The sequence below is a fragment of the Rhamphochromis sp. 'chilingali' genome (assembly GCF_963969265.1).
Source record: "Rhamphochromis sp. 'chilingali' genome assembly, chromosome: 18".
Classification (NCBI taxonomy): domain Eukaryota; kingdom Metazoa; phylum Chordata; class Actinopteri; order Cichliformes; family Cichlidae; genus Rhamphochromis; species Rhamphochromis sp. 'chilingali'.
Genome location: NC_137945.1, coordinates 6,968,485 through 6,995,794, shown reverse-complemented (window position 1 = coordinate 6,995,794; position 27,310 = coordinate 6,968,485). Strand labels below are relative to the sequence as shown.

The following is a 27,310-nucleotide window of genomic DNA, read 5'->3' as shown; positions in this document are numbered from 1 at the left end:
AAAGCCGTCTTGGCATGACTGCGCTCCAAGATCAACACAAGGTTGACGGCCATCTGGTCTACAGCGCTGCAAATCCTCAAATGGCAAATACCACCCACAGCTTGGGCTCTGTCTCCCCAACAAACACAGCAGCAGCAGTAGCAGCTCCAACAATCAGTCAGTCAGGCCGGCGGCCTCAGACCAAACGAGGGAGATTAGATCAAACAAACGCTCCCGTGTGTGGGAAGGTGGCACGTCTCTTTAAACAGAGAGGTGATTGGCTTTGTGTTCTTTTATTTATAGCAGCGTTTATCTGAGGGAGGAATAGACTCAGTGAAGGCCGCGAGGCTCAGTCATCCAAGGGGACAGGGTTTGTGAGGCAGTCAAGGCTCTCCACACCACATGGAAAGGGGCTGTGGGCACAAGGGTACTATTATCCTCCTTCGTCGACATGCCCTCTCTGGATAATCATTTCTACGAGCGCCACTATAAATCACTTTTAGTGCAATGGAAACATCTATTGTGATTGCCCGCCCTTCTATTGGCAAATGTCATCATCATAATAATACCTGGGAGGGTTGGCTTTACTGTGATTATGAGCACCATGCTGATGCGGGTAGGTGCGACACCAAATAAGTGAAGAACATCCTCAGGGGGCGGATGACTTTTATACAGCAGTGACACGCTCATGTGTTCAGTATGAAAAGTTCTGTCGAGTACAAACAGAAGGTAATCCTCAATCATCTGCTTTTACTCAGTCACTGGGATTAAGTTTTGTCACGTTGAGAACATCATTTTACTTTTATGGCTCTGTCACAGTAAATCAGCCACTTAGTGATAAGAAAAGCTTTGGGTCTTTTTAGAGGTTATGAAATAAAACACATTAAATTTTATATAAATTGTATTCAGATAAAATTTTATTATGGCTGTGGTAAGGTGTGAGTAGGGACTGATTGAACCCAAAATTTAACCTTTAACCTCCTAAGACCCGAACTCTTCCACAGCATGCATTTTTAATTTCTCTTTGATATTTGGGCTGATTGGGACCCGATAAATGTAAAAACAAAGAATTACCAGATTTTTTTTTTTGCCTGATTTTTGTTCTAAGAAAAGTTAGAGGCACATATGAGGATATTCGTTTAAAATTTCGATAGAACAGTAGCAGTATAATGTCCTCATAAGTGGATATCAGGCCCCTGTAGAGCAAAATTGAGTATTTTGGTCTAAATAACCCAAAATGTGATGTTCACATATGTGGACGCCAGGTCCTAGGAGGTTAAGCGTGTAAAATGAAGCCACAGGAGATGAAAAAGAAAAGCTGCAGTTCCATTAATGTCCACATGAGGCTGTCTCTAAATTTGAGTCGATCTCCATAGACGCCAGAGTTAAACTGCCAAACTTTACAGGTAAAAAAAAATCATATTTACAGCCTGCAACAAAAAGCAAATGTGCCTATTGTGACCACTTTTATCTTTCTTAAAACGCAACAAATTATATTTTCTTGTATTTATTAATTTTTGGTGCCATTTTTGTCCGATGTCTCGACATACAGAGCTGTAGCTATCCCCCCAGGTCCTGACAGCATTTTTAATCAACAAAAAGCAGACTGCTGGATGGTTGAACTGTCAAAGCACTTTTTTAGGTTTAATTAGCAGGCATCTGTTAGTGTGCATTGCATTTGCACAGTTTATGAATAATAATAACAATAATAATTCTGGCTCCAAATAACAAACAATGGCCAAACATAACCCTAACACAATAATGTGTTCACACCAAACATGAAACAAAGGAATTCAATCCCATTAAAAATCGCATGGCACCACCACCTGAAACTGTCAAGCAGATTATATGGATTGTTCAGTCTTTTAAGTTTTCAGTGGCGAGAACAAGCTTACATAATACACATAATTGAAATACCGCAAGACACTGACATAATTAACGAGCTAACCATGCTAACGCGTTGACGCTGTGCAGCCCTCACACGGGGCGATCCGCGTTAACTCGCTGACGGAGATTTTCCGCATTAATGCGGTTATGGCGTTAACGTCATTTTGACGAGATTAACGCTGACAGCACTAATCCCAACACTAACCGAAAGCCAAGAATTTAAGAAGAACAAAGAACCCCAACCAAAATCGGCCAGTTACCGTGGCACGGACTGCCGGTGGGATGAGGATTTCAGTCAAAAGCTGAAATCAACTACAGAAACATATTTTCAGAAGCAGTCATACAACTTTACTGGCTTTTAGTCAAGCCCTCCTCTGTTTCCCTGATCTGTCAAAGTGCAAACCTGAAAAAGACAGCAATAGCAAAGCTTGTCCTCTATTTTCAACTGTTGGTCTGACCAGGCGAAGGCTGACAAGTTTTTTCAACACAACAGGAAATGTTTAACTTGCATGAACAGTTTGCTTTACCTCACTGGAAAGACTGTAAATAATCACACCTTCATGTTTAGTGTGAACTCACCGTAGGGCTTCAAAACTAATCCAAAGCCATCTTTTGTATACATTCTTTGATTGCACCTACTCACCAGAGTCCCTTCTGCTAATGTACAGCAGCATAACTCGGACAAACCACACACAGAACATAGTGAACCAATACTTTTAATTGCAAGTATTTTTCAAGTATGATTATAATTAACACATGTTGTGTTGATTCTTATAAAATAGCATAGGAAAAAAATATTTATACTTTTATGTAAGTAGAGGATAGAATGTGAAGACTGCAATTACAGATTTGAATGTTTTAAATAAACATAGCATCTGTTTCCCAGTATGGAAGTATTGGATAGTTATGTTGCATTTTTTACATTTTGGCAATTAGTTTACCAGAAATCTAAGAGAAGATCAGTTAAACTGCATGGCAAAGAAAAATTGTCCTTAAGGCCTTGTTGCTGCTTTTTCTAGTGCTTTAACTGCATTGAATGACCTTCTGCAGGAGATAGTGTGCTCCTTTCATGGAGATAACCAACTGTCATTAATGCCTGGATGGGAGACTCAACCCGTGCATTGGTTCATATGTGATTTATTTTTTTTTGTTTCCTCTCTGGTCAGTGCCTCTGACCTGCACTTGCCTGTTAAATTGCTTAGAATTAGCATGTACGACAGAACTGGGACACATAAAAGCTGCTATTTGCTTAAGTCCAATGTGCCGCGTCAAACAGGCAAATCTTATGAGCTGCATGCAAAGAAAAAGAGAGAGAAATATCTAAGTTTGAAACCAGCTCCCAACAGTCTTTTGTAAACAGTATCTTCCAGGACCCTGATGTCAAACATTACCAAGCACAGAACTAACAAAAGGAGTTCTGTTGTTTGGGATCTGGGATGCATCAACTGCGTTATGTGTCAGCTACCAGTGTAGTTTCCTGCTCCCCTATCATCCTCCCCCCCCAAACCCATTACACCTATCTTATCGCATTTTCCACTCCCAAAGCTTTGCAGTCACATTTTCTTTACTTGCCTTCCTAAAATTAAGGATCTTGCCTGCCTGCCAGGTTAGCTGCTCGTAGATCAATCCCCTGCCTGTTTAGTTAATTGTCGGCAATTGTGAACTGTGTGTAATTCATCCCTCGACGTAATCCATCAGCTGATCGATCGTATTGACGCACAGGAGTCTTCCTGTTTCGACGTGTGTTTATCACAGCGGTGTGGAGAACACGTGTGGAGAGAGGCTGATGGATGTTTGTCATGTTGATGAATATGAAACAAAGCACTGAAGCAAGGCATACGTTAACATGACTGTGACTTATGCTCACTGTAATATTATCAATTAAGTTTAGTTTAATTGTTTTTTCTAGGACACTTAATCACACTGAGGCTTATATAAAATATAGATTTTTTTTTTATCTGCTGACTCAAAATCTTCAATCAAAATCCATGTTAGAAAAGCAATGGACAAACAAATAATTGAAAACGTATATGCTTTCATTATTTCATATATGAAAAATATTCATATTCACTCATTCTGAATGCCTGATTGTGATTCTTTGCTGTTTTCCTTTTTTTTTAGACACCCTGAAGTCACCTGAAGTCGGTTAAGGTTCACATTTCGGACGGCGCCATCTTGAGCTTGACATCTTGAAACCAGGGACACGGCAGACTCATAAGGTAAGGTCGCCACTCCTTAAAACAGCCTTCTTTATTGTCTGTGTTACTCTAAATTGAAAAATAATTTCCAAAATGCACACCGTGATGTGTTAAATAAGGACTGGAATTCATGATTGAGACCATAAATATATTTGTTTAAGTGTGAACGAATGAACATGATAACTGCCATGGTACAGTAATAAAACAGAATACTTTTAATGACGAGTATTTCCAATGCCAGCTACTAAGAGCAGCAATGTTTAAACATATAGTCAAATATTTGCGCACATCCTTAGTTAAAATTGCTAAAACTGATGAAAAAGAGTGGTTCGTGTGCAATAGTAACCAGACCAGCATTATTTGTTGACCTAAGCTAAGAACTTGGGAAGGGATACTTTTATTTTGTGGAACAAGGAATATTATTTATCTGAAAAAAGTCACCATAACAACTGATCACTAAATGAAAATCTGTAGATACCAATTAAGGGGCTTTTTAAATAAAAATATTGTTTGTAATCAGTGATGGGAATAACAGCGTTACAAGTAACGGCGTTACTTTTTTCAGTAACGAGTAATCTAACTAATTACTATTCCTATCGTTACAACGCCGTTACAGTTACTAACAAGAAAATCCGTTACTATTTTACAACAAACAGACGGTTGAAGCTGTGTTCAGTTTACCGCATCTTATCTCAGTTGCAAGGAAGTAGCTGTAAGTAATCTGGACGCTACAGCTTTAAGCAGCTGTGCACTCCCGTGGACGGTAATCACGATCACTGTCTAGCACAACACCTGGAGCTAAGGAGGCAAAACAATTGCATGAGTGCTGCTGTTTGACTGAGGAAGAGTAAAGTAGTCGTGGTAAGCCAATCACATGACCACTTAAAGACAAAGCAACAAGGTGATATATACCAGTTTTTAAATTGTGTTGATAAGCCACGTAAAACCAGAGTCATGATAAACAATATATATGCGGCGTTTTTTCCTGAATAGTTTTGTCACGTTTACTGTCTAAGGACAGCGCAGCGAGACCTCTCTGCTTATGAGCTAAAAGACAAAAAAAAACAGGGGAAGTTTTAGGAGTGACGGCAAGAGAGAGAAAGACATTAGAAAAAGAGAGAGAGCAAGTTTTGAGATGTGTGATTTAGCATGTTTGGAGTGTGTAGTTAATGTGTTGTCTTGTGTAGTTAGTGTGTAGTGTTGTGGATAGTTTTGTGTTGTGTGTCAGAACAATGAGGCGACTGCTGTCTCCAGGTAGAAACAGGAGTGATACACCTGCTGCTGTCAGACCTGCAGGTATCAGGCTGTGATGTTCTCCTTTATAGTGGACAGAAATTATTTTTTTGGAGTGGCACAAATAATTTGTGTGGCATCTTATTGAATGCAGAACAGCTGATTGTTCTGTAAATAGTTTGAAATGGTTATTTAAAAAATCAACGTAAACATGTTTGTGGTTCTTACAGTAAAAAATATAACTTTTCTACTCTGATTTTATGTTTTTTGTCTGATTTTAGATCAACTGTGTTAGTACAGTATGTCAAAATGAAAACATGACTGTAAATTCAGACACGTTAGATTGTGCTGAAAAGAATGATACCAAACAAGGCAAAGGAAATAGTTTTTAAAGGTAAAATGTTGAGGTAAAATCAAAAGTAGTTAAAAATGGCCAATTATACCCTGGACCCCAGAGGGTTAAACGTTTTTTTAAAGTAACGCAATAGTTACTTATCAAGTAATTACTTTTAGAATCTTGTAACTCAGTTACTAACTCAGTTACTAGTTAGTTCTTCAAAAAAGTAACTATAATTAATTACTTTTTCAAAGTAACTTGCCCAATACTGTTTGTAATAACGTTGAACAAGAAATTTGAATACATCACTTTAGGTTTTGGGAAAGTGAGGACAAGCTATACAAGTTTACAACTGATACTTTAGCAGCAAGTTGATTTTAAAATTCACAACTGTAACAGCACCTGGTTTTCTTTCATGCGGAACGGGTATCGAGACAAATTTGAATTGGATGATCAAGGACAACCAAAGGCCAGTTTTTACAAGTGGTGTCACAAAGCATTTATAATGAATTCTAAGCACCTCAAATGCAGGGTCTGTTCAGTGAATGGGTTTCACAATTCTTAAGTTTAAAATGCTCACACTCTCACATGTGACAGCATCTGTTGTGCCAGTGATACACACAAGCCCACAGCAACAGCTCACGGTGTGAGCAAGGTGATGCCATGCATGCATAAAAACGGAATTGAATAGATTTCCCTGCATTTGCAGCACTGTAATAAAGTATTTATTTAGTATTTTTCTTGATTTCTTTTATTTATTTTTTTTACCTTTTTTGTCACACTTGTCGCACGTTACAGCGAATAAAACAAGCTTTATATCAGACAAATAAATAAATATATATTTATAGTTTTTTTGTTCATTTCTCAATGATGATTTCATTTATTATTGAGAAAGGGGTTATCCAAACCTGGTTATAAAATGGCCAGCTTCCCCCTCCGGTTAAATCATGAATTCTTTCTAATAACCACATGTTTTAAAAAAAAAAAAAGCTATCATATCATAGTTTCACCCTCGAAATTCTTCCAGTTGTGACAACCCAATTATTTTCTGACATCTCATAGAAAGAGCACAAAACAGCAATTAACAGAACTAATAAATTTTGATTACTCGATAAGAAAGATGAATATTAGTTGCAAAACTAATCCAGCAGTCCTATTGTATCTTGCTAATGAAAGAAACCTGAGCTCACCTCTCTTGACAGACACACTGTGCTACAGAAAACCTGAAACTGTTCCAAAAATCATTGTGTGAGTAATGAACAGGATAAGGCCTGAGACTCGTTTTTTGATGGAGATGAATTACCGAGAATGAAAGAAAGAAGACAACGAAGGGGAAAAAACCACTACAAAAGCAGCAGAAACACCGACTGACAACCCAGACTCGGCGCTCAGATCTCAGAGTCCAAGTCTCTGACAACACTGATGGCAGTGTCTGCACTGGGTGACAGGCCCGATCCATTTGGCGCAGCGCGTGAAGACACAAACACAAGCTGTCTAAAGAGAGTAAGGTAGACTTCAATCAGCTAAAAGGTGATAAAACATAATTAATTCAATCACCCACTCAGAGGACAGGGAGGGTAGAGGAGAGAGAGAGGCTGAGAGGAAAGCAAAAACCTGGAGGGATGCATTCGCACGGGCACGTTAATGGGAAACTGCACTTACTTTCTTTCAAAGCCCTTTCTACCTATTTATCCACTACTCAATAAGGAGCTTGCATCTGATTCTGTGTGGTTTCACAATACAGCCATTAAACACACAGTCGTTCAGCAGCGCTTGTGCATGCAGATAAAAAAGAGAAGGGATCCATGTTAATATAACTCATACTTAGACACCTTTATTCATTAACAGTAACCCGGATCATGATAAATGACTAACAGAGGGGACGAGTGCATATGTATGCCTGCCTGCGTCGTCCTAAAGCTGCCCGAGAGACCATTAACACCTCGACCAGTCCAGCTTTCTGTATCAGGGTCAAGTAGGCTGCGATTAGTCCACCACAACATGCACCGCACCTCCTCGAAAAGAGCCTGAAAAACAGGTTTCAATAAAAGCAAGAGCATCAGATTCCTTCTTGTCAGCCTGGTGTGAAATATACACCAGGAAAATTAGTAGTTTGTGTGTGAAGGTAGATGACAGTGAGAGACGGAGATCAGAGAAGTGAGAGTGAATCCGTGAGGGGAAGTAGATGTTCATTTCATGAAGTATATTCCTGAGAAATGGCGTACTGGTGAAAGTCGACTCCACTTCCCCAAGGCACACCGGTCTCCCACAAGAGGAAGGTGTGAGGAAGGAGAACAATAGCTCCTCAAAGGCAGAGTCAGGTTTCAGCACAATTGCTGCCCGCAGTTATACAAGGCCGTTACATCCTGTCTCCCATGACAACCAAGCCCCAAGCTCCGGGGATTGGCCTCGCCGGTCTTACCTGACCACAGCAGGTAGTCGCTACTAGAGATGAGCTGATGACACAAACAAGCTCCTATTAACAAAACATTTAGCTTTCATTAGTTTGACATTTAAAGTCCTCATACTTCCATAATTTAGCTGCCAGTGGCAGCAGTTTCTTATCAGCATGTTTTGATCCTTTGTAGGTCTCCACAAATCAATATTAATTAAATAAATATTTCATACTCACAGTGAATCAAATAACAAATGTTAAGAAAGGGCTAGTGTGCAGTTGATGAACCCAGAGAAAATTAGGCTATCAGACAGTCTCTGAATTTAACATTGAGAACAAAGTAATTTGATTCCTAAATAAAAACATTAAAGATGCAAAGGAAAACTGCTGTTACCCGTTAGCCCAGTCTAACAGCAAATCATGAAACAATCTGTTCTCGTTCAGTAAGTAATATAATATCATGTACTTTATTGTGTCCTAAGATGAATTTGTTGTGCTGTTACAGAAGTTGCTTTAACACAGAGTCAGTAAACATGGAAAGAAAAGAGAAATTTCAAAGTGCTTTAATTTTGCAAGTTCACCTGCAACAATCGAAACATGAACTGTTTGGAAAAGCGGATTTCAAAATCAGAGAACATCAGGGATAATTATCAAGGAGCACAGAGAAGGAAGACACAGCTTACCAAGGTGACCTGACAATGACTGAGACAGTGTTTAAAAAAGGTATACAAAGCACAGCTGAAGACAACGTAATGAGACGGGTGGAAGGTAAACTTAACACAAGACACAGAGAACAATAGCTACCAAAATAAAACAGAAAGTAAGACACAACTGAAACAAGATTAACTTGAGACAGGAGACACCAAAAGACAAAAATCACAGAGACTGGAACAGAATGGAACAAAAAAGGGAGCAAACTAAGTACTACCTGAAAGTCACAGTAACAGAAGTCTTAACAAGACTAGAAAATAAACCATAAAGAACCCATGAAATACAGAAGATATACAACCACGAGTGAGTAAAAACAACTCTGTTAATAGAAAACTAAATACTGACTAATTAGGACACTCATGTAGTTCTTTATGTTTGAAAAACCCACAAAAAAAAAAAACCTTAATACAAGGCCCAGGGACTAACAAAAAAGCCTCTGTAAGAGCACAAAACGAATTCAAGGAGGCAAAATACCGCACATGTATTGTCACATGGACACAAAAAGCATGCGCTACAATACAATACAAAGTTTTATATGGGTAATGTTTTGTCTAGAAAACTAGTATTATGTGTTACATCCTACAGAGAAACAAGATCTACAAGAAGATTGGGAAAAATACAAGCCGCATAATCCAGACACAAAAATACTCGATTTTCAGAAACGGTGTATTTATAATCTGCTGCTCTTTAGAGCTGATGACTCAGTCTGTTGGCTCAGTTCTAAGGACTTTGAAAATATTTGTCTCTGTCCAATGCCCCTAACTGTCTGCTGCAGCTTTATAAAAGCATAATTAACCTTGTTAGCCATGTCCAAAACCTACAAGCTTACACGAAATCTGCTATTCTGTCTTGTTAAAGTACTAGCAAATGGCACAGATAACCACCTGAATCCACCTTGCCACCTTCAATTTGCAGATGTGGGACTAAAAAGAACATAGAAGTGCTCACGTTGGCATTGTAAATCGTAACAGCTGTGAACTTACTAAATCAATAGTTCATTTGTATTCGCGCACACGTGTTAGCATAAGAGAACTGAGTTCACTTGTTACAGTGTGGTTATCTGTATTTTGGGGGTTTTTTTGTGAAAGCAAATTTTCCTCTGGGATTGTAGATGTTGTCTTTGATATGAGAGCAATTAGATGAAAAAGAAAAATTGAATAAAAATTTAATTGGGTCTTGTGTGGATTGATTTTATGTCACTGATGATTAAATCTTAATATCTAGCGGACTCGTAGATCATTTTAAACTCACTTGACGCAGATTAATGGTGAGGCTTGTTTGATTTTTCTTTTTTTTTGGTGCGACTGAAATAACATGTAAACTGACATCCACTAGATTTACTTTCGACCTGATGGCAGATTACAGCATCGCAGTCCAATGTAACGTAGCTGGCATACAGGACGGCACGCTATAATCCCGTTACAAGCTGGTTTGTTGTTGTTTGTATAAACCCCTTATAATCTTAATATCTGCCGGTCCTGCCATCATAATAAATAGCTCCTATCAAACTGTATCACTTTCTAAAGCTGCTTTGTCTGTTATGAGAATTTTGAAGCCGTAATAAATGGAGATAAGGCGGGCCACATGACAAAAATCCCCATAAATTTGTTTTAGGGACAATTTATATAATGATATGGATGGTTTCCAAAGACGACACACAGCTTTTGTTTCCTTTTGTGCGCCAGTGGATAATGTCGCTCATCAAGAAAAAGACCTGTAAGAAAAGCGAGGAAGCATTATAGTTAAAAAGAGACACAAACAATGAGACAGAGAGCAGAAGGGAAACACAGAGCAGCTTCTGTCTCAATGTGGATAATTACATTTCTACCTTTCTCTGGCAGTTGCATAGCCTTAATGCTCGTAATTAATTTCATTATTTTTGGCCCTGGCTGTTGAGTGCAGATTAGTTCTCTCTGAGTTGTGGGGATAAACACACAGTAATTGCTTATTACTCTCAGAGCCCACATTAGATTATACTAAAGCCAATGAATTAGAAAATATCCAATCACCTTTAGCTAAAATTCAAAACCCGCTTCTGTTATTGCCGGCGCTTGTTTTCATTTGTCCAATACATCCTTCACTGTGTGTGGATCAACCTGTAACAATGCTCCAGGCCCAGATACTCTGAATTACTTCTGTATTTGTTCTTTTAATGTCATCTTTTCCTGGCTTTCCCAAATTTACTGCAAGATTACTCACTTAGAGACTTTCTGCATAGGTCTATATGAGCAAGAATATAGTAGAAATACAGGTTTTGATGGTTTTTTGAAACACTGTTCTCTCGTATAGAGCAGCAGTGTTGGCAAAGATGAAAAGCCTTACTCAAAGTGGACCTCCGTGGTTGTTGCTTATCAGCAGCTCCCAACTGAGATTTTACCAGCTGGACTCGAATTGAGTGCCTACTGCTTTTAATAGTGGCTCCCTGGCATTTGTTTAATATTCACCGGGCTTGTAAAATAAGTTACTCTGTGTTTGTCACTAATTCTTCAGAGAAAACTTTAGGAGGTATTAATAGTGTGAGAGCCAGAGAAGCTTTTTTTTAATCATCCGACTAATTAATTCTCACCAAAGTTCTCGTTAAGTTAAAAATGAATTTATGATTAACCACTTTACACCCACACATCTGTTTTCACTTATGTTGTTTTCCCTTATGTTGCTCTTCCCTGATTAGATCTCACAACTTCAGCATTCCTGTGAGTTTTCTTACACTTCAGAGCAAAACTGGTGGGACTGACAGGGCCATCGGAGCTGTTATTTGTTAATGAAAAGCAAGAGGTGATGGAGATCCTCCAGATCCTCCACTGGTATCCACCGGAGCCAGGTTGAAACCCATGTTGGTGCCATTCCTTTGGACATTCAGAGCCTGGACATGCCACCTGAAAATCCCACCTGGGCTAGCACGTGCAACTTTACACAATGCTATAACAATATGTATTAACAATTAAAAACATGTGGCCCAGCAAGCCATATATTATTATCATTACCTCCTTTATTTAAACAAGTACTCTCATTGTGATCGAGAACTTAAAAGACACCTATACAAATACACATATACAAAAATTGAGACAAACAGCTACATAACAAAAGGACACATATACACAAATGTTTGAATAGCTGCAGATGAACTAATGCAACCTTTAAAATGTTCCAGTGAAGTCAAAGAATACAGCATCACAGCTGTTTCATTTATAGGCAGCACGTTATTTAAATCCAGTTTTTCCCATTTCAGTATGAACAAGAGGTACAGCTAATGTTAAAATGTCCTACAAACTGACATAGTAAGTACTGTATTTAAATTCAAGCAAGGAGTGGAGGTAAGGCTTGAAAATAAGCATCATACAATGCTGCTCTTTTCAAGTTACCAGGCGGAACCATCTTTCTTATTCATATAAGATGCAAAGGTGACTAAGAAAAGAATCGCCAGTGATGAATCGTAACACACTGTGATGCACAGAATCAAACGGCTTCAAGGTGGATATAGAAGCACGAATATAAACAATATCACCAGTGGCCCCAGTGTTTTCTGGCATCTTCAACTCCTCACTGCAGGCATGTCATGTGCCTGCCTGCTTCAAGTCCTCCACCATAATCCCTGTCCCCAAGAAACCTAGGATCACTGGACTAAATGACTACAGACCCGTGGCTCTGACATCTGTGGTCATGAAGTCATTTGAGCGCCTAGTTCTCTCCCATCTCAAGACCCTCACGGCCCCCCTCCTGGACCCCCTGCAGTTTGCATATAGAGCCAACAGGTCTGTAGACGACGCCATCAACATGGCCCTACACTTCATCCTGCAGCATCTGGACTCCCCAGGAACCTACGCCAGGATCCTGTTTGTGGACTTCAGCTCTGCCTTCAACACCATCCTTCCAGACCATCTCCGAGGCAAGCTTTGCCAGATGAATGTGCCTGATCCCATCTGCCGGTGGATCACTGACTTCCTGACGGACAGGAAGCAGCACGTGAGGCTGGGGAAGAATGTCTCGGACTCCCGGACCATCAGCACCGGCTCCCCTCAGGGCTGTGTTCTTTCTCCTCTGCTCTTCTCCCTGTACACCAACTGCTGCACCTCCACCCACCAGTCTGTCAAGCTAATCAAGTTCGCAGATGACACCACCGTCATTGGGCTCATCTCTGACGGGGATGAGTCTGCCTACAGGAGGGAGGTTGAACGTCTGGTGTCCTGGTGCAGCCACAACAACCTGGTGCTGAATGCCCAGAAGACAGTGGAGATTATTGTGGACTTCAGGAAGCACACAGCCCCACTCCCCCCCATCATCCTGACTGACACCCCCATCACCTCTGTGGACTCATTCCGCTTCCTGGGTACCACCATCACCCAGGACCTGAAGTGGGAGCCCACCATCACCTCCGTCATCAAGAAAGCCCAGCAGAGGATGTACTTCCTGAGGCAGCTGAAGAAATTCAACCTGCCAACACGGACGATGATGCAATTCTACACTGCAATCATCGAGTCCATCCTCACCTCCTCCATCACCGTGTGGTACGCTGGAGCCACTATCAGGGACAAACAGAGACTGCAGCGTGTTGTGCGCTCTGCTGAGAAGGTGATTGGCTGCAGACTCCCATCTCTGCAGGACCTGTACACCTCCAGGACACTGCGGCGTGCAGCCCGGATCTCAGCTGACCCTTCTCACCCTGGACACAGTCTGTTTGACCTGCTCCCCTCAGGCAGGAGGCTCCGGTCCATTCGCACCAGAACCTCTCGCCACAAGAACAGTTTCTTCCCCTCTGCTGTTGGACACATGAACAATAACCACATGACTGCCCCCGCCACTAACACATGACCCTACGCTGTGTCACTGCATCATTTCATGTCTGGCACTGATCACCACCTGCACTCATGTATATATCTTTCTACGTAGCACTCTTAATTCTTATTCTCATGTATATATCTCATGTATATCTCATGCACATATCTTTCTTTCTACATAGCACTTTAATTCTTATTGTTTGCACTGAAGCACCGCAGCAAATTCCTAATGTTGTAAACCTCAACATCTGGCAATAAACCCATTCTGATTCTGATTCTGATTCTGATAATCAAGTGCAGACTAAATCGTGGCTTGTACAATGATCTTACGACTAGTGAATGACAAACAGGATTGGGTTCTACATAAAAATCCAGTCTTCATCTTTAGTTTTCTTGAGATTACGCCCACACATGAACAAAGATCAGGCAGCTACGTCATTAACATTATGACACTTTTATTCTAAACTACTGCGTAATCCAAAAGCACATAGTTCTTCTTATAAAAAACAAAAAGACTTAGTTTCGAACATTTTTACCGTCACTACTGCTCACTCTCCTTTTCACTCTCCTAAGAGCCCTAGCTGATATTCCTGGCACTTCCCTCCCTCTTGGTGCGTAGTGGGGAATATTTCATAATTTTATTTTTGTTTTTCTATTTATACACAACTTTTGAAGAAAGTACTTTTTGCATAATTGTTTAAATTAGGTTTTAGACACTCTAAAGCTTTAAGTACTATATTTTTTTTTAAGTATATTTTTGGGGGCTTTTTGCCTTTTTTTTTTGATAGCGCAGCAGTGACTAGATCAGAAAGCGGGGAGAAAGAGGGAAGACAGCACAGGGCCTTGGGTTTGAGATTAACCCAGGCTGGTGGATATTTTCCAGGGAAGGTTTGCTGTGGTTCAACCTCAGCCAATGACAAGCTGTTGGTAGTTTCGAAAGAATCAGATCACAATAGAAGCAACTGGAGGGTGCCTGAGCTCCCCCTTAGAGACAAGGTGACGAGTTTGGTTGTTCAGTAAGATAAAGTCACAACTTTTAAACATTAAAAACACCAAGTTGACGTAACTTACTTATTGCCTCCTAAGTGAGGTGTTTTGAGGAGGTCTCAAAGAGACCTCAAGATTATGCCTCTACAGCTGGAACACCTAAGTGTCCTCCCACAAGAGCTGCTGGAGCTGGCTAGGGAGAAGGAAGTCTGGGTATCTTTGCTTGAATTGCCGGCCTCATGACATGACAAAAATGGAGGGATGTTGCCAGTCAATAACAAACTTTGCTTAAAGCTACGTGTTCTGCAGAAAGCTTTATAGCTCTATAGTGCAAAAAGTGGACGTGGATTAAAATACACAAATGAAGCATGAGTAATTATATCGGTGATGCAAACACGGTTAAACACAGAAATGGAAGGATAAAAGTGATGTGAAGCAACTAAAACCACTGGAGTTAAATACAGGTGTAGGGATCCAAAGTTAAAATTTATCCATAGGAACAAAAGCTAGTAGCAATCCAAAGCAACTCTTTTCTAAATTTCAAAAAGTATCCTAAAATATAACTTTGCAGTCACTAGTGTGGCAACACTTGGACATATCTCTGACTCAGAGCTCAATATGTGGTTACAGAAATGTGCTTATCTGTCACGAACAGGAGAAAATCTACCTGAGAAGCACATCAGAGCACAGGCTGTTATGAATGGGTCATAACTCCTGTAACAAGATCTCTGCAGAGAAACCTTGTGTTCCATCAGGCAGGGTGAGAGTTTGACGGGGACTGAGGACAGGACTTCTGACAGTGCTTCTTTTGATGAAGCCAGTTTTCAGTGTGACTCAGTGAAAAGCCAACATAACGAGATCTAGTAGTTAGGAGGGTAGGTGAGACAGACACCCAATGGAAAAGAGAGGAAAGATGAATCACTGTGGCAACAGAAAAAAATGGTGCTTCAAAGAATATTCACGCGCCTGCTCTCGAGGTCCTCATTTCTGCATCGTCGTGCTTTGTTTGTTCACTTAGGAGCTACTCGCCAGAGATTTTTTTTCCCTGCTCAAGGGTTCTTCAGGGGACTAGAGCAAGATTTTAATGATAGAGGGTGTCCTGTGGTGTGTGCTTGTTAATCTGATGTTGTCTTATGATGATGTGCTGATGACCACAGTTCTAGTCACAACCCTAAAAGGATATTCTGATAGCATAGGTCTAGGTTTAGGATAATCATAGATGGTGACTTAGGTTAAAGTCCAGTTTACTTCACCCTGTTTATTTCCCATTATTGAGTTGACTGTGAACACCTGCAGACATATAAGACCAATTCAAGATGGTTTACCAGCAGCTTATAAACTTTCATGAACAGCCTTTTCTTTCTTAATTCTCTTTTTATAGAGACATTTTCTCCCACGTTCTGTCTTTTAGAGAAAAAGGATTTATAATAACTGGGAATTGCAGTGAGACCAGGTGTACCCTGTCTATCATCTATAAGTTTATAGTGGCATAAAATACAGATGCTATTTATTATTTAAATACTCAAAATCAAGGAGTGGACAGCTGAGGACAAACACGGCGGTTCTGTGAGTTGTCTGTCTACCCAACACCTGACAAGGAGCCACAGTTAGCTTTTATCAGTAAGCAGCTGGACTGTCCTTGAGGTCTTTTGTGGAGACAAAACAGAAGGCACCAAAACAGTCAGGTCATCATGCTTCACGCAGGTTCCACAAGGACTGAGATGTCAACTCCACCTCCCGAAAAATCTAATCTAACTTTGTACTCTCCATCACCTTTGTGAAAAAAGTAAGTCGTAAGTTAGTAACTAGAAGGCAAACTGTTTATGGTCGATCCATATGCATACAATTACACAGTGACCAAAAAAATCAATAAGCACAAGCAGTAATATATGGAAACATAGAAGGCAAACAGATTATCTGACAACTGATGAGGGAAGATGTAAGACTATTTAGAGACAGAGCTGATGAGACATAGGGCAAACCACAGAGTACTTCAGTTGAAGACAACTGGACTTGGAAGTCTTTCTTTCTTCTCCAGAACTGAAGGAACCTTTTATGGGATTGCTCCCATGGAAACAAACCAGCTACTTTAGTATTGGAACTGCCAACATGATTCAGAGACTACTCTCCAACTGGTCAAGGAATATACATTTCTCTGAAGAAATGTGTGTGACGGGTTTCTATAATTTACTACAAAAAACATGACTGAAATTGCACTTGAAAAAAGGGGATTAAATATGTAGCTAAAGTTCTTGGTTTCCTCTAGATTATTAGGGAGAAGTCTAATCTCAGTTCATTTTGAGTTGTATGGAGTTTTAAAGGTTTAAAGTTTGCAAGGTTTTGCATCAGCCACAATACAAAGCAGATAAATGTATTTTTAAAAGGTGCTCATTAGTTAGTTATAGCATCTAGCATGGCTGCATTAATCTGCTACAAGGCCCCAGGGGCAAAGACGAGGTGCTGGTTCTCTCATTAACTGCCCATTACTCCCACTCCGTGCGCAATGTTTTTCAGTAATGGAATACCCCCTGACCCAAGGTTGATGGTCTCTAAACTTGATTTTTGACACGGAGATCTGCTTAAATATGTCAGCTGATACTGCACTTTAAACCTGAAAGTTGATCTTACAGCACAGGTGAACACGTCGGCTAATAGTGGGTTGATTACATATCAAGCGCAGAATGGGCCCCATTATCGTTCATTCGTAAGGAGTCGTGTTTGAGTCCAACATTCACTCTTCTTTTATCACTATCAGATTATAGAACTCCTAAGGGGGATATCTCTCTCTTTAGCTGATAAATGCTCAAATATCTTCAATCTGTTTGGATGCAAGTTTGCTAGCAGTCACTTTAGCAATAGGCATAGTTGTTGAATCTCACTGATGTGACCTTATTAGTAGTTTTTCATTTACAAAAATGAACTGGGAAAGTCTCATGCTCCTGGTTTCTTCTTTAATGTTTGTGTTATTCCATATCTTTGTTACTTTCTTCTTCTTCTTTCTTTGCACTTCTGGGTTTGTTTTGTTTTGTTTTTTTACTTTTTCAACTTTTTGTCCATCTCCTGTGACTTGACTTGTTTTCTTTGGGTGCAGTTGAATGCTCGGTTTTGCTTAGGAAGAGTTAGTGAAGTTATCATGGATTTTTGAGTTTCAGTATCCAGCCATAATCACAACTGTATGATATCTAAAAGAAGACTTATTTGGCTTTTGGAATATGTTCTGCAAAGTCTTGGCACACAGGATACCAATGATTGACATATGACCTGGTAGTAATTATATTAGAGGGTTACCAACCCAAGTTAGTCTGGAATGAACGATCAGCTTCAAAGCTCTGAGTGTAGATGCAGAGCGAGACCACATTTTCTTATGTATGTAACCCAAACAAATTAAACAAAAGAGATTTTTTGGAGCAAGTAGAAGTTAAAGTTGAGAGAGAATTGGGTACTTACAAATGGAGGGAGTTTTTTCTTCTTTCCCCATTGTTGCCTTTCCCACTGTTTGTACCCCCGTGCTCATAGGGGCTCATATGATTGTTGAGGTTTCCTCTGTATTTTGTCGGGTCTTTACCTGACAATATAAAGTCCCTTAAGGCACATGTTGTTGTGATTTGGTGCTATATAAATAAAATTTAATTGAAAATTGAATTACAAATAAGCAAGATAATTTCCACTGTTAGCTCCAGCCGATTTTCTTTGTTGGCAGGCTGACCTGTGCTGTTTCTGCTGCTGCTGCTCTGGGGTTTACTAATCCTTGTGGATTCTACAATATATATACTGCATGATGTATGCAGGTGTTACATGAGCAATCACATCTAGTTTCCAGCCCCTGCAGTTCCCAGTAAAAACTAGTATAAAGGTGGACCTTGGCAAGCGTTACTAAAGAACATTGCCAACTTAAATTCAAATTAATGTCCCCTAACAGAGCCCTTCCAGAAGCTACTCTTGTTACTCAGCACCCATACTAAAATGCATTTAAAGCACTAAATTAACTTGCTTTCAGCGGGACATAAAATCTGCATGTGCAGGCCTATCTAGTCAAATCTGATATAAAACGCTTAAAAGTTTGCTGCGAATTAAAGTAACCCCGACCCCTATTAACCTTTAGTTCTCCTTGGAAAATACAGCAACTGTGTCTTTGTTGTGTGCTGAGCTAGCTAGATTCTGAGGTTCTGTGACCACAACTTTCGTTATATTTGCGTCTGCTGACACATGACAGGGATGAGAAGTTAAAAAAATGATGTGCAGAGTGTGCAGGTAGGGCCTGGGGTGACATTATTTCCTCCATGGCTCGCTTGACAATGTTTTGTATTAAACTGTCTATCAGATTTAATTACTCATTAACTGAAGGTGATGTTCTGGATCGCTGCAGTCCACTTTAAACCCTCAATCCAGATACAAATACTTGTACAGAATGCATGGAGGCATGTTTAAAAGCCAGACTAAATTTCTTCTGAAGGACTGGAGGAGTTCTGGGCGGCAGCAGCCTGGCCCTGCCACTAAAGGTAATAGGGTCAGACAGCTGCATATTAGCCGCGGATCATCTGCTTTGACACAGCCTTGGATCTAACTGGCGGCAGCAACCCAGATCCCATACCTGTCCCAGCAGGCATATCCTAGAACTCGCTGCATATACAGGGGACTCAGTTGCATGCCTTTTCCTCCCCAGCTTCCCAGGTACACTTCACGCCTCGTGGATTCTCCGTGCGGGCCTCATCTTCGAAGACATCCACACTCTCTTCTTGCGAAGGTTGGCAGATACATGCAAAATGCACCGAAGCAGATGAGTTGCAGAATGTGCTTGCTCTGATATACAGCACCTTCTCTCCAACCACGTGTTTTGTTAGAGGTCCATAAGTCCCGAGGAGATGGGAGGTCTGGCCATTTATTTCACAGACACTAGAGCAGATCAGACTGAGAGAGCTCCCTCTCCCCACGGCCCCTCATTTGAACAAGACAAACACAAAGCCTGTAATTAAAGATGTAACAAAAGCTCTGTCAATTGTTTTTCCTCTCATCTCCGCTGGCGTGTCGCCTTGCATTACGGCACAAAGCTTAGTCTGGCGTGCTCCGGGACTGAAGGCTGCTACGCAAGGTTCAGCTGTCCTCATATCCACTTGACTTAAAAAAAATAGCCCAGTGCCCCTTTGAAACAAGAAACACACATTCATTTGTGTTCTTCTTTTGTTTTAAGCTTCATAATATCAGGGATGGAGATAATGAAATCCTTTGGAGCTCACAGTGATTTATATTGCATGACTGAGCAGTTTGGGATTTGTTGTCTCGCTCAAGGACACTTTGAAAGCACGCATGGTTGTTGATGGACGTATGCTGGCTGTAGAGGGAATTGAACCTATGAGCAAACTTGAGTTTGTTTTTCTGCTTAAAATATTTCTTGACGACAGAGCTGCTCTGAAAGCAGAGATAATCTAATTGATTACTGGACAGAGTCGAAGATCTGCAGTGGTTGTTGAAGTAACAAAAGATACAAAGGGGACAACAAAGACACAATAACTTGCATGTTTTTCTGCTTCGTAGGAGACCACTTGGCTTTGATGGAAGGTGCATCATCTCTTACTGTCACTGTCTGTCAAAGGTGTTCATTTGCAATTGGATTTGGAAGGATAGTGTTACTGAACTCCTATAAATCATCTTCACAAAGCACTTATTAAATTAGGATAAAATTCAATGCACTATCCATTGCCAGCTCACATCTCTTACAACATATTAGACAATTCTGAACACCAAATAAATTAAAAACCTAACTACTTCTGTCCTTTTACTCCTGGAACTACACCTGCATGTAATTTCATTGTCACTGCAGCAAGGTGAAAACACTGGAATTCAGCAAAGATTCAACTTTTATTTGCAGAATGTGCAACAGAAAATTACGTTTAATAAGTCCAGTGCATCAGAGTCCAATAAGGGAATTCAAACGCCACAAAGGAATTTGACCAGGAGCAGACGTTGTGACAAAGACAGCACTACATAAACACTGACGATGAACTGGGGATTACACACAGAACAAGACAAAACCTTGTGGTGAAGTCAGCTAGGAAGCAATCCTTTAAAGTAGGATATAACAAGTGTTGTAACTACCCTAGAAAACAAAGGAGTGAAAGAAACCCAAGATAAACTCTTAGGACAGGGTCTTTGATTGATTGATTGATTGATAATACTTTATTCATCCTGAGGGAAATTGGGTTAAGGCTGCCAGCCTTGCCAGCGCCATCTTACCCTTCCGACCATACATACATTACACAAACATCACATGGGGAAGACAGGTCAGAGAGGTATAACAATGGAAAATGCACAACACGAGGAAAGACGGGGAGAAAAAAGAACTCCCCCCAGACTCAGCTCCAACAGGGGGATCAGTTTGAGAACAGAAAAAAACACTTCAGCACATGAATCATCACATCTCACAACATAGAAGACATAAGCTTCGAAGGCATTTGGAGGGGATGGGGGAGTGAGTTTAGGTCTGTGTCAGTGTACATACATATGTGTGTGTGTGTGTGTGTGTTTTGTGTTCAACCGAGAGAAAGTGTCCCTTCACCCGGTTAAGCACAAGTCAACAATCTTCGATCAACGCGGATGGCCTTGAAGGAGGAACAAAGAGTTCTGACAACAATCCTGTTATCATGGAGAATTTTGTTGTTCCAGCCAGCTTCGACCTTGGCAGGCCTTCAGCTGGTGCCAGTGGGATAGCCGCATGAGTGAAGATGGTGAATGTTTGGGTTTAGTGCGAACAACTGCATCCAATTTTTCCAGTTGGACTAATGTCCATCACTGGTCACCAAGTCTCTCAATTCCCGTTGTTCTTCTCCAAGATCTTATCCATATTGCTTTCAAAACACAGTCTGAGTACTCACAGCCCTGCCAATCGTCTATCATGTCAGCCAGCCTTATGAGATTTTGAACAGCTGTAGCCGCTTCTTGTTCTAAGCCAGGTCCGAGCCAGCTCCAGTCAACCAGAACTCTGTTATCGTGGTTCCGAAATGGTAGATGTCGTTCAATGTCTTCCATCGAGAGTGTCGCCAGACACACGACGCAACCGAGCATCGAGTACCCGGCAGCAAACGTCTCCGCAGGACAATCGGGCTCTCCCAAGCCCAGGAGGGTGTCAATTCCGTTATGAGACCAGTTGATCAAATCCATAATTCTTCTTTAGGTTTTAGAGAACAAGACTGAGAAACTCTTTGAGGGTTAGAGAATAAGCGAGACTATACAAAAGACATGAGAAGCCAAGCAAGATAAAGATAAGGGAGAGGGAGATGGAGAAAAGTGCGACCGCCTCCATCAAGAGCCAAGAGAGAAAAAAGTAATCTTTGTAATCTTTATACTGCAGAAAAAACTGTCTAGACTAGAGCATGTCATTATAGCAAACCTACAGCTCACTAAAGGGTCAAAGTTCTCACTGCCAGAGTTTAGGTTTGTCATCACCCTTACCTTCTGCCCACTGTCTATCCTCTTTACTATCCTAAAATCCCCAAATAATTCTCAAAAAAAAAGCATCTCTATGAATGAATATCTGCATATATGGTGGAATCAAAGGGAAATGGCCAAGAATTTTAGTTCCCTAAGTTTTCTGATTCCACTTGTAGTCTTTCAATTTGCATTCTTGCAAAAAGAAAAGTGTATTATGAGTGTGAATGTTTTCACCAGAAGCAAATCTCAAAACCACTTGTGTCATCTGATAGTAATTTAGGTTTTTATTAGCTCTTTCATATTTATCTCCATTACTAAGCAAACAGGACGTCTAGAACCTAGATGCCCTGAAAAACGCCGCTGCTGCCATGAGTAGGCAGACTAGCTGATGGGCTTCCTGACTGCTCGATTATAAACACAGATGAGTTTTGGAGCTCTTTGAGATTAGATTCGATTGATGCTCCACTGCAGAATAAAGTGCAAAACTTTGATGTGCTTTCTGTGATGCATTTTCTTGATCTGTTTATAGGTAATGAAATTTACCATTACTGAAATAGGTTTAGGAGATGGTTCATGCACTGGGTCACTTTTCCAATGAACTTTAAAGTCCCCTGACACGATTCTGCTCCTAATAGGCCATGTCACACTGACTCCCTGACTTCAGCATCTCTACTAAATTCGAAGATGTCAATTTGGTGAATGTGGAGGTATCATATTATCCCATTTTGTGCACGGGGGATGAATTCTGGATTAATTTTCCTACAGATAATGCCAAGATCAGTCCCAGAAGTGTCACGTTTAAAAAAACTCATTCATGGCAGCAGCCAAAGTGATGGCAATTAATTCTGACTTTAGGAGCGTAGGCCTGGTTTCTTCCACGTTCGTCAATACCAAATGTTTCCACATCTCAGGATAGTTTTTGTCAGCTCCGTAAATGAGGTATTAAAATTCTTCTTTGCTTTCCGTGGCTGTCTATCCAGCACAAAAAAGACTGTTCTTTAGAAATAACTGATGGTGACGTCTCAGCTACGCCTCCAGATTCAGCAGCCCAGATTCCTACTTCGGTGTAGAGCTGAGCACAGCAGTAGAGTCATTAGAAGAGTCAGAGAGAGATGATTTCAGATCAGTCTGTCACCAACCTCTGGGCTGTGAACCGGGCATGGAGTTAATGGGAACATTATTAAATCAGCTAGAAAAACAGGTGCCAGATTTTTCCACAAATCAAGCAGCACTTCAAACCTTTGTTTTCCTGTGCTCCTTCACTTTTGCCTGTTCACTCCATTTCCATTTTCTCTTTGTAAGAATCAGTGTAACTATACAGTAAATTCATTATTCAGTATGCACTAGACGAAAACCTTTTACTACAACTTGAAACAGACTGCCAAAAACATATTAATTTGTCTTGAAAACACTGAAATAGAAAGAAACTGGCAGCTTTCTTGCCAGTTCAGTTCATTAGTTATTTATATGGCACCAATTCACAACAACAGTCAAGTCAGGGCTTTTTAAAGGGTAAGCTTAAGCCCTACGTTATAGATAGAAACCCAGCAATCCAATAATCCGCTATAAGAAGCACCTAGATCAAAATACATAAAACTACACTGAAAAATGAAATAGTCCTGATTAAATTTGTCCTTGTATAACTTTTTTTCTTTTTTAGCCAAAGTAGCTTCTCAAGCAATGAAAATGTTATCCTTTCAGACATTTAGCCCACAACCTTCAGACATTCATGTTTCCCAGAGGGTGAACCCTAACGAGTGCTGTAATCCTAAAACATTTGCCCTAAAGCCACCGTGAGGTTGACATTTGCCATGAATAGAAAGGTCAACTTTCTAATAGATAACCATGACATCTGGTGCAGGCATTCATGTTCCCCTGAGGGTGAACCCTAATGATTTTGGTTATTAGTGATTTCCCAATCACACAATTATAGGTTTCAGGTTTGAAGAGAAATGCCTCAGCAACTGTTAAGTGACTTGCTATGATATCTGCTTCAGACATTCATGTTCCCCAGAGGATAAATTTGAGTGACTATTGTTTTGTCTGATTTTGTTTTACTTGATAACCATAAAATGTTATATCTATTCATGTCCCTTTCCGGATTAGGGTTGTTTTGTTAATTTGAGAATAAACATCCAAATTTTAGGATGATTTAGTTATGATTACGAGTATAAAAACAATTTTACTACAGACAGTAAAAATAGTGGATGTAGCGTAAAAAACAGGAAGTCATTAGCAAAGGTGAGGGTAGAATCCTTGATTTTTCAGTCAGATTCACCCCTTTTATCGTCACATTGTGCATCCATTCAAATATAGTTTCACTATAGCATGTATCCCAATCTACAATTTCGTCGCTACCCCTTTATGGCAAGCAGTGATATTCTCTGATTCCATTGTTAGTCGCTTCAGTCACTCACTTCATAGTTGAGTTCAGCTTAGGGCTTGCCCACTTTGTGCTATTCAGCTAAATTTTAGGGTCTCTTAGTAGGCTACCTAATTAACGAAATTTTTAGCTCATCCAGCCAAATGGCTGATGAGCACTTATGATGTTGAGGCATCATTTCTCCGTCCACAATTCACAAAACATTACTTCTCCCACAGGATTGGTAAGAATTTCACACTTATACACAATGATCATCTAATGGGTCTTCAAAGTCGCATTTGTTACTTTCATGGGCACTTTCTCATGTTCCAGGTAATTGCTACTTCTTATACATTATTGGTCAGACTTTAGTGAAACAAGATGAATTTGTACCGGATTTGACTGTGTGGGTGCTTCCTTGACTTCTCAGTGGATTTTAATTCCTATTCGTTTGTGCAATACTGCCAACCCATGACAACAAAATCCATCACTTTCTTTCTGTACATCACAGATTACATTAACCTGTGACTTGAGTTGGACTGTGAGTCAGACATTTCTGGTATTTTTAGCCTGAGCATGTCAGCATGCTCACATTAGTGTTACCTTTAAGCTCCAAATGTGACTGTTGTAAACTGGTAGCTCATTTACAATTTTGAATGAGGGTTTTTGACTTCACTATATGCAAGCTGAAATGATTATCCCTTAATTTATAGCTGATTATTATATTCAGCTCCCTGATGCATCACTATTTACTGTTATCTGTGCTTTACCTCTTTCTGTGTCTTGTTATTCCCCCCTTTTCGTGCAGGAAGTTTGACACTAATGCCGTTTGGCGTACACTGCAAGGCTGCACAGAGGCTGGTTGTTGCTTATGAAGCTACACGAAACCAGACACACATATAAAATATGCGAGTACCTTTTTATTCCGTAGCAACTTGAAAAGTCACCAAAATGGGATTGTTCAACTTAATTGTTAAGTGCACTGATGAAAAAGTCATGTTCTTTGGCCGATCAGCAAGCACTCCAGCGGGTGGTGAAAGAAGCTGGCAGAATTATTGGAACAAGTCTGCCAGAGATCAGTAATATCTTCCCCACTCGCTGTCTGAGGAGGGTGCACAGTATCCTGCGGGACCAACATCACCCTGCGCGCCACCTTTTCCATCTGCTGCCCTCAGGGAGAAGGTACAGGTCTATACAGGCCAGAACATCCAGACTGGCCAACAGCCTGTATCCACAGGCTGTGAGGCTCCTGAACTCTCTGCCCCCCTCTCACGGACAATAACCATATCCAACTTCTTAATAGCAATGAACTGGTCTGCATTGGTGCATCATATCTTTATTCTCTTCCCCCTCCTGCCCCCCCCCCTCTTTCTTAAATAGATAACTATCATATCTGATATCATATCTCACAGTACAATAATATTGAATGGGTTGCATTGTTGTATTTTGTCATGTTTCTCAGGTCTTTGTCTGAATTTCTACGAACATTATTGCTAAGGATTGTCTTATTGCATTGGAGTCACACTGGGTTAAATATGTACACTTGGGTTTTAAGGGGTATTTATTATTTTCTTCTTTTTTTGGGGTTGTATGGAAGCCCCAAACGCAATTTCATTGTTCTTGACAATGACAATAAATAAATAAATACTAAATACTAAAAGGGTTCACTGCTGCAGCCCAAGAATCTCTGACCTCCAGACAGTCTGTTTGCTAGAATAAAGCAGCAGGCACAGCTCGGGTTTTTTGGGTCGTAGACCTTCTGAGATGAACGGGTCCTTTGAAGCTTTTAGTTGCCAGGTGACAGGGGTAAAAAATGTTATGCTGTGACAGACCTCACGAGTTAGACTTCAGCGAGGACTTCATAACCAACCTAATTGTTTTCATTTTTTCCGACTAACGAGGAGTCAGCCAAGACTGGGCAGCACGAGTTTTAGAAGATGATTCTCTGTTCTTCTTTTTGGATTCATCACATTTATTTTGCCGAAAAACTTTTCATGCACAAAGCATTGAAAGGAATCACTATGATAAGCAGAGTTTGTTTCAAGGTGGAAGAAAGTGGCGGATGGTGTTGTTTAAACCCCCGCTGAACTATTTCTTTTTCTCTGATTAGTGGATCAGTGTGGAACTACAAACACACAGAAACCTACAAAAGAAGGCATTTGTCATGTGTGTCGCTGCCTCTGGCATACCTAACATGTAATGGAGCGCGCACACCTAATTGTTATTTTGTTTACTCTAGGAAGGGGAGATCAGGACTCAGACTCAGTCAAACATGCTTATATCAGCGTCGTGAGAATTTCTTAACCAGAGATGTGTGTCTATTACTTCCACTAAGTCCTGAAGAAAATATTTTTTATGCTTATGCAAAAGTTACCAGATGCTGCCAGCGTGTGATTTAAAATACTGTTGAACAGGATGCTATTTTTCATTTGGAGAAGCATGTATTCCTTTCTTCTTTCTATATTCATTTTGTTGGCTTCGTGTAAATAATTAAGCAGGAGTAGCATTGCAGACTGGATACATTCATAATTCAGGCATTTCATGTTCTGCACGCATTCGCGTTTGTTGCTTGCATCAGTCACAACGCATGTGCGCATCCTTAATTCCTACTTCAAAAAGTTGCTCCAGTCTTTCAAATTCAGCCTCGCAGACAGGGTCACAGGGACAGAGCGCAGAGTAGGGGTTATGGGGAATGACAGAACTAGGAGGGGTAAATATCAGAGCAAGACACACTGTTCCTGAGGTTTGTGGTCCTGCTGCTTCGAGGCCCCCATGTCTCCTCAGCTCCTGTCAGCTCATCAAGGCCAAGTCGCTGCCTATTCCCGCTGGAATACCGCATCAAACAGCCCGGGGAGCCTTTTATCCCAAACAGAATGCCGCCTCTTGTCACAGCGGAGTCTCTGCAACAAGGCGTACACGGATGGCGAAGTTTAACACGGTGGAGTGAAAGTCAATACCCTGCTGAGGTGGCGTAGCTCAGACACGAGAGGGGGAAATGGTGAAAAGGTCACCGGGAAAATG

General features: G+C 40.6%; 1 protein-coding gene across 1 annotated transcript in view; it reads left to right on the top strand.

The window, feature by feature from the left end:
• The window catches only part of LOC308385501 (cadherin-20-like), a 98,220-nt gene that overhangs the window by 32,219 nt on the left and 38,691 nt on the right, over positions 1 to 27,310 (top strand). The window contains exon 2 of the mRNA XM_080864461.1: positions 3,988 to 4,085. The gene's annotated coding sequence lies outside the window, so the exon portion shown is untranslated. The remainder of the gene's footprint in view (positions 1 to 3,987; positions 4,086 to 27,310) is intronic.